We start from the raw sequence: 12,002 nt of genomic DNA, 5'->3' as shown, positions 1-12,002 counted from the left end.
CACTCATACCACCTTTTTTGCCCTATGGTTGATCTAAAATTTTTCTTGCCATTTCTCCCAAATAGCTTAGCATTATCTAATATACTGTCACATTTGTTGTATATTCCGTCTATGAGGTAATCTATAAAATGTTATGAGCAGTATCAAGAACGATGGATATGTGTATGGAAGGGGAAGGAACCAAGGATTATACAGCTTTCTCCAGATAGCTGTTTCCATTTGTGACTAGGTAAAGGATTTGACGGTTTTGAGCCTCTCACTACCATTCATACTAGAAAAAGGAATGTGAGTCAATTAAAAAGAAACTGAGAGTGAAATTCTAAATGAAAATTTTGAAGTCATCATTAAATAAATACCTACAAGTAGGTACAAATTGCATGCAGTTTGTTTCAGATTCTTCCCACTATTCTTCAACAAAACAGAGTCAACTTTCTTTGTATATCTGATCAGTCCTCCTATGTAAATCTATCCCTGGATGGATATAATGTAGGATCAAAAATCAAATGCAGCAGTTAAAAACCACCAGTTTTATAAGATCTATATGGAGATGGCTCCTGATTACTCGAAGTATATTTATTTTTTGCTTTAAAAATTAGGCACATAAACCAAGTTTACCTTTTTCTTCGAATAAATCTATCTATCCATATATTTTATAGAATGAGAAAACAACTCTGAGTTAATTCATTCTATTATTACCTGCTTTCTCCAGTTAAGCAACTTTATGCAGAGTAAAATGCAAAGAATCATGTTTATAAATTCTATTACCAATATATCTACATGAGTGAAGGTGAGCTGGTAAAAATTTATGTAAACTAATAGACATTATAGTTACCAACTATAAAAGATTATCAGTACTTAATATTGTGGCTCTTGTACTACTATGCTATGTTTGAAAGCAAGTATCATTAAAATGAAACTTTTATCCAGGACTGGAAGTAAAAAGCAAAGTCAAATATTTTACATATACTCTTTCCTGGTGCCCCCTGCACATCACATCCAGTCATGTTATCTGAAGCTAAAATAAAGACTCAAGTATCAAAAGAAAGATACTCATATTATTAGAGCTGAAAGGGACCCTGAAGATGAAGGAAGCTAAGGCAGAGATCCAAACAAATTATGTGAAATGCTTAAGATCATACAACTAGTTGCTTGTAACGGTATACCAAAAACAATATTTCCAATCTCTACATCTGAAATTTTTGACAATGTGTAATAAAATGAAAGAATTAAATCAAATATATGAGGGATTGGCTGATAAGTTAGATGTCCCCTCAAGCTAAAAAACATTGGATTTAATGACTTCTACTTACTGGATTTTATATTCCTAGGAAAATAAGTTTAAAATAACATAAAACTGTAAAAACTGACTAGAAGTAAAAACAACTACAAAGAAAATTTATGCTCTTTCTTAAATCAAAACCATGGAAAAGGATATTCTTTTAATGCCTAAAGGAAGCCAGAGATTTATGGTTGTGTGTACATGTATGGTAGTGGTAGGGTTTGTTTTGTTTTGTATTGTTTCATTTTGTAAATTGTTAGAGGTTGCTTTTGTGATGGTAATTTGTGTCCCAAAAATGGGGGTACAAAGAAAATGAATTTCTGATAATTTATAAAGTACTTAACCATATATAAATAAATAAGTCTCTAGAAACCTACTAATGACAGTCAGTAAGAAAATGGTTGCCAATAATTTCAAAACTAAAAATCCAAGTCTTTTTAATATTGTTTGAATTTAAAATAATGAACATCTTTTTTTTAAAAAAGGTCAAAAGTAATTGAAAAAGAGATTAAATCAACACACTTAATTCTCTAAACTATGTGTATATTTTTCCTTAAGTGCATATTCATGAGCTGACAGTAGAGACAGGCTGGCTGCTTTGTTTGACTATAGTTCTGTTTACCTCATACTGTCAAGAATGGATTTTGACACTCACAGTATTAATATTGCTATTTTTATTGATATAATTAGCACTGCTATAAATAATTCCTTGGCCTACCACATCTAAGAATATCATTAAAATCAGCAATATTAGGGCTTCTTTTTCTTATATGATGCCTTAGAAACAGTCTGCTGGCCCAAAGAACAATGGTGACTTCATGATGTGGAAGTTACTGGAAAAAAAAAGTTGTCTTGTCAATAGAGACTCCTGTTTTGTGTATGACTTCACTAAATAAACTAGTTTATATTTGTTTGAAACTAAAGTTTCTTACCAATCTGCTGTTTCAATTTCACATCACACCATATTGTACCTAAAACAGGCAATCTGGATTCCCGTTGCTACTTCCCTCCATCCCCCCCCCCCCACAAATAGCTCAGGAATGGGTTTGAATTATGAGGCTTGAATATATAAAGTAAAAGAATTAAGACACCCAAAATTCAGAATGGGTAGGTGAAAATAAGTGTGCTTGAAGTCACTTGTATAACTGCTAATGGGTGGTCCACTTGTGAGTTTTTAAACATTACATGAAAGCAAATTCAAAACATTTTATCTTGCCTCTAGATCACATCAGCTGCGACAGTAACCTTATCTAAACCTTGAATAGTCTGTTCATAAAACTAAGTGGGGTGACTGACCCAGTGCATATTCAACACAGAATATGAAGGCCAAAACAAAATGACAATACAATTCAAAACAAGTTTGTGGAAAATTTGGGCTAGTATATTAAACCTTTCTTTGTCTCTATCACTTGACAGATGGTTAGCCTTCATACAGTCTAGTATCTCTGGCAAAGAAATGACTGTGTCTAGCCAATAACACCCCAAATTTTGACTTAAAATGCACTGTACACATACTTACACTTACCTTAAAAATATGTATATTAATTAGTTTTTATTTTATTACTATAGAAATTTGACATGTCAAGATTTTATCTTTTACTCTATGAATACCCCTTTTGAAACTCTCAACTATCTTATTACGTGGATCCAGGGTTCTAACAGCTCTTCACTTTAGATTTCATTCATTTTATGTGCTGCTTAGTAATCACGCTTTAAAAAAACTTCCCAAAATAAATTTTAATCCAAAATTATTACAAAATTTACAAAGATTTAATTAGCTTGTATTTCTATGTTGCTCGGAGCAAAGGTTTGGTTAGTAACAGAGTATGTTAAACAAAATCACCTGGGAACTTTGAATGCCTTCCATGTCAAGGAACACAAGGCAGCACTGGAATCATTTATCCAGTAATGAAATATGTCTTTATTCAAAAACTGATCATATATAAATACATACTTACATGCACATAAGGACACATTGATCAACCATCCTTACTAGAATTAGGAAAAGTTCTTAATTTTTAACATTCTATTAACCATTCTTCCACTTTGCTTTTTAAAAAAGATTTCAGCTAAAACAATATATTCTATTAGTTACAGTCTCTGCTTTTTGTGCTAAATCTTCCTATTTGTAGCTTTCAGTCGCTGCGTGGTCCATACTTAAACAGCCACAGGCAATCTCAAAGTTCTCTAAAGTGCATTAATATGTACCCTTTCTAGAAGAATTGATTATGCTACAAATTAGCATAGAGATCTAGTGTAGGTATAGATTCAAGCCCTTTTACAGCAGGCGATGGGAAGACTGTAGGTAGGAGGATTGTGTGTAAAAAAAAAAAAATCATGCTACTTAAGAACTGAACTCATATTTGACTAACAAAATAAAACTCACTGTGATAGAGAAAAATAACAAAAATAAGAACGTGTTATTTGAGAACTATGAACTAGATTTTGGAAAGGTGTGACACCCATTACTTGAAGCAACAAACTTAGCTTCAAAATCATATACTCCCTTAACCAGGCACCAAGTTTCCTTCAGTTAGAAACCTAGGATTTTTACACCTACAGACTAAATGATTAAAGTAATACTAAAATACTCTGTAATGTTCCTCTTGCATTACAAATGGTCTATTAAATCAGAGAAGTGCCAATCAAATGCTTTTGTAGTTTGAAAGGTTTAAATAACAAAGCATTTTTTGCAGGCCTCTCTCTTTTTCTCTTTTTAAAGTCACCTATAAATTAATTACAAATTTCCACCTTCTCTTGATAAAACCACAACTGTAAAAGATTTAGGCACTTGATTTTTCAGACATATTCTTAAAACAAATTCTAACTAAACAAATTAAGATATTCTAGCTTATGTTTACCACAATTTGCTAACAAGACAAAAGCTCCACAGGAATTTTACAGTAAATTCCAAGACACAGAATTTTTTAATATAAAATAACATTTTATTTATTTCAAAGGCAAGCTTAAAATTACGAAAAATAAAACCCCTATCTGTTAAAAAGACCTACTGAAATGTATGGAGAATATTTCATGACAATAACAAGGGGTACAAATAATACAGTAAGCTCTTCCTTTCTTATCATTGGCAGTTGGTAAAATCTCCCTGCCTCTCGAACTTCTCTAAGCTTTTTTAAATCATATTCCCCCAAATGAGAAAACAGCTAGGTTTTAAAGTTTCATCCAAAAATACCTTCTTCTAGCAATCTGAAGTACCCAAAGTGTATGCGACATTAGAATGTAAACTCCACATGGGTAGGTAATTTTCCCTTGTTCACTTTTACATCCCAAGTATCTAGAACAGTGTCTAGAACAGTTTGATGAATTTAAAAATCCATTTCAGACAAAAAAATTATTTCAGAGAATAAATCAGAGCCCATCAAGCTCCACTTCTGTATTCCAAATGTTTTAAAGAATCTCTTCTTACCACTTATTCTAAGATATCTCAAATAATTTGTAATTAGTTTATAAATTTTAGATCCTTTATAGGAACTTAGTTGTATCTTTTATTGTTCTTCTAAAATGACCTAATTTTTTCTAGGAGTTACAATTTGGTTGGAAAGTCTTCTGAAGACTGACTACTGAGATAAAAGCAATTCATTTAAAATGGCTTTTTCCTTGGATTTTATTCCTATACCAAGTAGTCAAAGTCGTGTTAATTTGACAGCAAGAGCAACTGTATATGTATGGGTCTCAAAAACTTCCTGACTTTACTTAGGACACTGGCATCACATCAACTAGTCGTTCTGAACAATACCCCTCCTCCCCCTACCACACACACACACACCAAAATTACAACCGTCACATGTAAGTTGTTCTTTCCTCTAGTACTCCACTTAAACTCATATTGTCTTTCAGTAGCTAGTTGCTAGTAGCGAGTGTACACATTTACTATACCTGTATTTTCTTGGTATAGTAGTTATTTCAAAATACTGCCATCTTAAATGAACTAAACAGGTAAGCATAGAGTTCTTCCTAAAAATGGATAAAATTTGACAATTTTTAGTCTTAAACTTCTTTCTTTAGTCTGTTAAAATTGGGACCTCACCATGAAAGGGCGTATTGCTTTGGAGGCTGGTAGCCAGTTAACTTGTCACCTGATCTTCATATGCAAAAGGTCTTTATTCCACTGGTCTGTGAGATCTGAAATCACAAAACCAAAAATACCCAACTGCTGGACTCACTGAGCAGATAATTATATTTCTAGAAAACTCACTTTTTTCCTTCTCCTCACTGAGCATGATGTATGCTCAAGGCTAAAGCCCTCTAAAATTGAGCTCAATGGAAATCACATCCCCAACCTTGAGAATTAAACCTTGAGCACTAAGCAATGAGTAACATCAGCAATTCTTCAAGGACAATACCAAAAACTTTCTTGAAAGAAGACTACTTCCAAGAGGGCACAGTGAATGGTATTACCATGCACTATATGTGCATCAACTTTGATACATTCTGATTAAGAATGACAAAGAGCAAACAAGGGCATTAAAAAAACAAACAATGTAAATTGTTCTTGCTGTTGTTCTTTTCCAAGAAATACAGAAATGCAAATCGTAGCCAAAACTGGACTGGTCAAATTTATACGTGGGGGTGTGATGGGGTAGAAGGGTGTATTTTAACGATTCCCAAGCAACAGCAAAGGGTGTATGGGATTAGGAGCAACAGGTAGGAAAGTAAACCATTTATGAATTTGTCGATGGTAACTGATTATTCAATGTGTAAAGCTAGAGAATGTATTTACAAAACGGTCCTTATAATTCATGTTTTAAAACTTTCAATAGCAACAAGAATACTAACTTTAGAACAGAGCTTGCTTGAAAACACTGGGGGAATGAGTGGTCTCTGAATTTTCTTAGCTGAAATTTACACGACCACACAGTGAGAAAATTCCACTTGAGCAACATTTTGGTATTTTCAATGGTAAGAAGCAGTTAAGACAATTTTCACATGACTCGAAGATTCACAAATTCAACTTAGCTTGAGCCAATGCTGATGTGAGGACAGTACTTTACCCACGGGCTGCTTCCAAATTACTTCCTGTTTCATTCGGATTTTTACTGGAGAACTGTCATCCTGCTACTGACCCCATTCAGCTGGGTTGGGTTAAGAGATCAGCGGATTACCGCGCTCGTTAGTGTAGCTCTGTACGCCATATTGTGTTTTTCGCGAATGTTTATCGTTTATGTGTGTGCCTAGCATATGTTTGTACAAGTGTTTATCAATACAACTTTTAGAAAATCCCTGCCTCCTGCCTCTTCAGCATCCTTAAAAAGGCTAACAGCTTTAGGAGGGCAGGGCGTGGGGCGGATGGTGGGAGAAGACCAGAAAGCCACACGGACAATAATGCATTAAACAATGTAAAAGAGTGCATTTCTTTTAAACTTTCAAAAAGCTTCCAACCGTTTTCTCTCAGCTATGGAAAAAGCGTAAACATTTTTTAATGTTTCCAAAGGGGCCCAAAGGAGGAGAGAAAGAAGGAAAGCTGTCTTCCCTTCCCATGCCCCCTTCTCTACAGTCGTAGCAGCGAAGCAGGCGGCGGCCGGTAGCTCCGGCGTCTGGAGGGGCGTCCAGCGGCTCTGGGCCAGGACCCCTCCCGCCCCCCAGTTCTCTGAAGACGCTCCAGATACCGCCAGAGCCACGGCAAGCGGGGAAGGGCGAGGAGGGAGGGGGCGGAAGACAAGCGGGCGCCTCTAGTAGCTCCTGAGCCCCGGCTAGTCCCCCTCAGCTCCTCTTCTTGGTAGCGGCAGCTCCAGGCGCGGGGAGTAGAAAGAAGGCAGAAGACACGTTTCCAGCTGCGGGACGCCCCGCCCGATCCTGGAACCCGGGACCCTCCCGCGTTCCCTCCCTCCGCGCCGGGTCAGGCGAGGCCACCGCCGCCGCCCGGCGCAAGGAGGGGCGCTCGGGGGAAGGGGCCGCCGGGGGGGGGGGCACCCGGGGGAGGGGGCGCGCGCTCGGCCGGCCAACAGCCCGCGGGCTCGCCACTCTAACTCGCTCCCCCAACCCCACCCCGCGCCCCTCCTTTCCCGTCCCACCGCCCCCCACCCCAAGCGCCTCTCAGACGCCCCGTCCCCCACAGCACGCACACACCCCTCCCTCCAGCCCGCCCCACAACAAATTAGAGTTTTTGGCGTTACCTCCTCGCGCTCTTTAATCTTCTTTCCTCAACTCCTAAACTTCCCCCCGCCCCTACTTCTTCGGCAGAAGGCCCACATTGGGCGCCTCACGCCGCGAACCCTCTATCTTTTCCTGCTATTGGGTTGCCCTCACGCCACTCTTGGCTGCAGTGAGCCAATAAGAATGGGACGCCCCTCATGAGGTTGCCGCCCATAAACAAAATACACTCTTCCTCCTCCCCTCACCTGTCCCCGCCCCCATCTGCCTCTTCCCTCATCTCTACCAGCTCCGATTGGGCTAGAAGAGGCCCAATCCGCTACCTCAGACACCCATTGGAGCACGGAAAGTTCGCTCAGAGAACTGTTAACAGGCGATTGGTCAGCAGTCTCTCCGCTCCCCCCCTCACCCCGCCGCACCTTCGTCCACTCTGGAGAGGTCAGTCATATCTCGTTGTTCAGTGATCCGAGAGGTGGGAGGCTATTGGTTGAGAGAGCCCGTCAGACCGGACTAGAGTGAGTCGTGATTGGTCAACACAGACACGATCAAGTTTGGTTGTCTAACCTCCGCCGCGCCCCCCTTTTTTCTCCAGGCCCCCGCCCCCTCCTAACTGCTTTTACTTTCTACGCATTTCTATTTCCTCCTTTATTTATTTATTTGTGATAAACTTAAATGACCTGGCGACGGAGGCGGGACTCGAGGCGAGGCCGAGGATGACGAGAGCCGGCCGGGGGCCAATTGCCGAGGGGGCTGCCGGGTGAGGGGCAGCGGCGGTGGCCAGTGAGAGGCAGGTGTCTGGAGCGCTTTAGGCCTATGGAGTCGGGATGCCCCATCGGAGGCGGCGGTTGCTCGCTGTCTGGCGCGGCGACCTGGTGCGGGGAGCCGCGGGAGGGGAGGAGAGCGTGTCGCTGTCGCTGACGGCTGAGGCGGCAGGAGGGAAGCTGGATCCCGGGCGGTGGGAGGGAAAGCGGGAGAGAGGGTCTGGCGAGGCGGCGGCGCTCAAGGCCACGCTGGGTCAGGCTTGGTTCTTGTGGAGCGGGGTGCAGGTTGCCAAGCCAGGAGGTCGGCAGAGGCCGCTGAAGCAATGCCAGTGCTCAAAGTGAAAATGCGTTCGTTCAGGAGGTTTAGAAAAATGCTATGTAAAGCAGTTTGGAGTAAGCCGCCGTTAATATAAATGAGAATATTATTCTAACGGGAGAAGCAGATTGTTTCGTACTACTAAACGCCTGAAGTACCAGCGACCCAACCCAAGCCCACAAAATTCAATATCCTGAGGGCTAGAAGGAACAAATAAAGCAACACGGAAAATTGAATGCGGTTCAGATGCTTCAATAAAACCTTAATCCTCATCCATTTGTCACTCAACCTAGCACTCCTCAGAGCCAAATTCTTACCAAGTGTTGGTCCAGTACTGAGGCATGGGGGAAATAGACGAGGCTTAAAGCCGGCAGGAAGCTCAGGGAAGATTCCTAAAAAGGGCTAAGAGGGGAAGGAAGAAAAAAAAAATCGCTTTTCACTATACAAAAAAAAAAAAAAAAAATCTGCCAAAATTAAAAGTTGCAGTATTTGGGGAACTCAGCAACAATTTGTCACAAAATAAGGGACTTTATTAAAAATACCATGCATACAAATAATATATTGGATTTGCAATTTGAAAACAATTTTTTTATAGGACATGTATTTGATGTATAGTTTTTAATAGACTCAAGTCCTCTAATTTTTATCCTAGGCTTCCTTGGGATATACAGCATGCCTTAAAGAAAAAATTATTCATGAAACTTGTTAAAGATGGTTAGGCAGATTTTATTCAGGACCTTTGAGGTAGGTATAGATAGGATCATTGCAATTGAATTTTTCAGGGGGTAGAGAGATTGGTCTCAATTTCGTGTTAAGAGTGGGCAAGTGGGAACTTTAGCCAAGGAAAAAGGTGAGGGTCAGTGGATGGAAAATTGCTAAGAGGAAGCATTAGGGGTAAGGGAGATTTTGGCTAAACCAACCTAGCAGGATTCTTGCTGAAGACAGGCCAGGGTGATCAGACATCACCTTGGGGATGGTGGAAGATGAGGAACCTGATCATATATCTAGGGTAATGGGGGTTGGGGGGAGTTCTTGTTAAAGCTGTATTTTGCAAGGAAGTGTACAAATGCCTGGCTTTGATTAGCGGTCTTTGGCAGAACCTAAGCAAAATAAATAGGCCCTGGTGGAAAAAAATGTACAAGGCCTTGACCTCATAAATAACGTTAGATGGATCTTCCGAAGAATATATGTATAAAGGTCTCAGAATCCACAAAATTATTGCATCAGGTGTCAAATTTGAAGACCAGTAAAGTGTACAAATTTCTATTACATCTGGAAGCCAAAACATTTTAGAATTTATGTATAAATCTTAGCTACAACATGATGTAGTAACCGTAGTTTAAGTATTCCATACAGAATAATCAGCTTCACATGAGAAAGTTCAGTAAAACTTAACAAAGGTGTTTAAATAGTTTAATTCCACAACCTTAACGAGGTGCAATAGCCACTCTCTAAGTACTACTTAATATTCATCCTTTTCAGCAAGTTTTTAAAGCTATTTTCAGTATATGGGCACGAGAGCTGTTAGGATTATAATGATAAGGCGTTAGGAAAGCAACGTAAAATATTCTAATTCAATATTAGTGATCAGGTGAGGCCTTGGATGTTACTGCCCCTATTTAAGATGGTGGTTATTTATACCAGTTCCCGTGATGTTAGCATCTGGGGTTAAAATGCTTCTGTCTATAAGGAATGCCTCAATCTTTATATTTACATTGCACATGCACAGACCTCAACCACCAGCCCCCCCACACAGGTATACAAACATTCCAAAAGATGTATCAAGAATTCCATATAATGTTAAATAGTTTTCCTATACACAAGCAATAACAGAAAATGTAATGGAAAAAATATCCCATTTTACAACTGTGAAAAATGCTATAAAACATTTTCAATGGTAACAATGAAACACTGTGTGATCTGTGTAGATTAAACTGTAAAATTGCTGTGGACATCAACTAAGATTTACAAATGTCAAATTGCAAGTGACAGAAACCCAGTTCAAACCACCTTCACTAATTAAAAGAAAACCATTGGCTTGTGGTACTGGAATGATAGGGCTGTAGTTGGTCCCAGGCACAACTAGATCTGGGACTCAAGGAGGTCCCTGACCCTTATGCTGAACATTTATTTTTTTTATCCTGTGCTTTTTTGGGGACTGTTCCTCCCAAAATCCAGTCATGTGATTCAGATAGAACTACCAATTATAATGCCCACCTCCTGTTAGCAGGTTGAACACACCATCTAGTACCTATAGGACCTGATACTGATTTTTATATATACTATGTAAACTAGAGATTCAGTTAATTTTATGTGTTTACTTATTAACTTTGTATCCAGACATCTTGGTGAACTCTTTTATTCATCATTTATCAGTTGACTCTCTTGATTTTATGTAGAAATTCATATCATCTAACAGTGATAGTTTTTTGTCTCTTTTCAGTGTTTGTAATATATTGTTTTTCTTATTTTGTTGGCCAGACTGACAACAAAATGTTGAATAGTAGTTATAGTAGTGTGCATCTTTGTCTTATTTCTGCATTTTTGAAGTTGCACCTTTAATTTTGTTTCTTGCTGAAAGTTCTGTTAAAGAAGTTGCTCTATCATCACAGCTTCCAAAGCACTGCATTTTAAAAATCATGAATGAATATTGAATTTTATCAAATACCTTTCTAAATGTATAAAATAATCATAATTATTTTATTTATTCTGTTAATGTATTGAATTATAATGATAGATTTACCTAGATAAATTTTCTTAATTTTATTACTATTCAGTAAATAATATGTTTAACTTACTATTATTTTTATTTTGGAATTTGCAAACTTCTGACATTAGTATTCATAAGTGGCATGGACCTTGTTGAACCTTTCATCCAATTTTGAAATTTTATTAGACTAGCTTTTTCAAATTAGTTGGGAAAATTTTGTCTTTTACCATACTTATGTTTTTTTTTTCTTTTTTAAAAAAGGATAAATCTTTATTTTCTCAATTCTGTAGTTTTTGGTTATTGTATCTTTCTACCTCTTCCTTAGTCATTTTGGTAATTTAAATTTTCTTAGAAAAATATTTATTCTAGATTTTCAACTTTATTTTTAAAATTTACATAATGTTACTTTTATCACTTATCTTTTTAAAGTGTCCATAATTAGTGTCTATCCCAGCACCATATTTATTTCTTAGTGAACAGATTATTTTATCTGTTCATGTATTTATTTGTTTGTATACTTGTGTTTGCAATTTACCTATTTAGTTTTTAAATTGTTTTAGCTACATACATCTGAATCATCTTCCTACATAAGGGGAATGTTATAATTTTACCATATCTATTACCGTGTAATAAACTATTCCAAAACTTAGTGACCTAAAACAACCATTTATTTGCTCCTGATTGTGTGAATTAGCAATTTGGGCTCTACAGCTCTATGTTTGGGGCTTCGCTCCAGCTCACACAAATGTCAAAAGTTCCACTTGTTTCCCCTTTATCCTATTAGAGTCACTCTATGGTAAGCCTTCTCAGTACATGCACAGACTC

General features: G+C 38.2%; 1 protein-coding gene across 3 annotated transcripts in view; it reads right to left on the bottom strand.

Annotated features, from left to right (window-relative positions):
* ZBTB20 (zinc finger and BTB domain containing 20) overlaps nt 1-7,474 on the bottom strand; it is an 825,027-nt gene extending 817,553 nt beyond the window's left edge. For all 3 annotated transcript variants that reach the window (XM_082624273.1, XM_082624270.1, XM_082624272.1), the window contains exons 1-2: nt 7,414-7,474; nt 5,328-5,422 (exon numbers count right to left, since the gene is read on the bottom strand). The gene's annotated coding sequence lies outside the window, so the exon portion shown is untranslated. The remainder of the gene's footprint in view (nt 1-5,327; nt 5,423-7,413) is intronic.
* Nucleotides 7,475-12,002: the final 4,528 nt, after the last annotated feature.

This window comes from Mesoplodon mirus (assembly GCF_964341445.2).
Source record: "Mesoplodon mirus genome assembly, chromosome: 6".
In the NCBI taxonomy this organism is placed as follows: domain Eukaryota; kingdom Metazoa; phylum Chordata; class Mammalia; order Artiodactyla; family Ziphiidae; genus Mesoplodon; species Mesoplodon mirus.
Note: the sequence above shows the minus strand (reverse complement) of the source record. Positions and strands in the feature narration are given on the sequence as shown.